This window comes from Etheostoma spectabile, chromosome 1 (assembly GCF_008692095.1).
Source record: "Etheostoma spectabile isolate EspeVRDwgs_2016 chromosome 1, UIUC_Espe_1.0, whole genome shotgun sequence".
Classification (NCBI taxonomy): domain Eukaryota; kingdom Metazoa; phylum Chordata; class Actinopteri; order Perciformes; family Percidae; genus Etheostoma; species Etheostoma spectabile.
This window is the reverse complement of record NC_045733.1, coordinates 28395013-28395258: the sequence shown is the minus strand read 5'-3', so window position 1 is coordinate 28395258 and position 246 is coordinate 28395013. Positions and strand designations below refer to the sequence as shown.

Genomic DNA, 246 nt, shown 5'->3' with positions numbered 1-246 from the left:
GTCATTCCGAATCTTGCAGAGACGGAGAGCGTATGTATATTTTAGGAGATAACATAGGCACAAGCTAACTATTGCTAACTAAAATGCTAGTTAACATTAGTATGTAAACCTAAACAGCTGACGTAAGTCCAAACTCGTCTAAAGTCTATTTTCACAAAAACGTCTACAGAGCCATAACGTGAGATCCAAGGTATTAGAGCCTTTTATATATTGTTGTGTTTCTTTAGAAATAAACAACGGACAAAT

The 246-nt window shown here is 35.4% G+C and overlaps 1 long non-coding RNA gene across 1 annotated transcript in view; it reads left to right on the top strand.

The window, feature by feature from the left end:
* Positions 1-246, top strand: part of LOC116691075 (uncharacterized) — a 27045-nt gene that overhangs the window by 25007 nt on the left and 1792 nt on the right. The window lies entirely within an intron of this gene.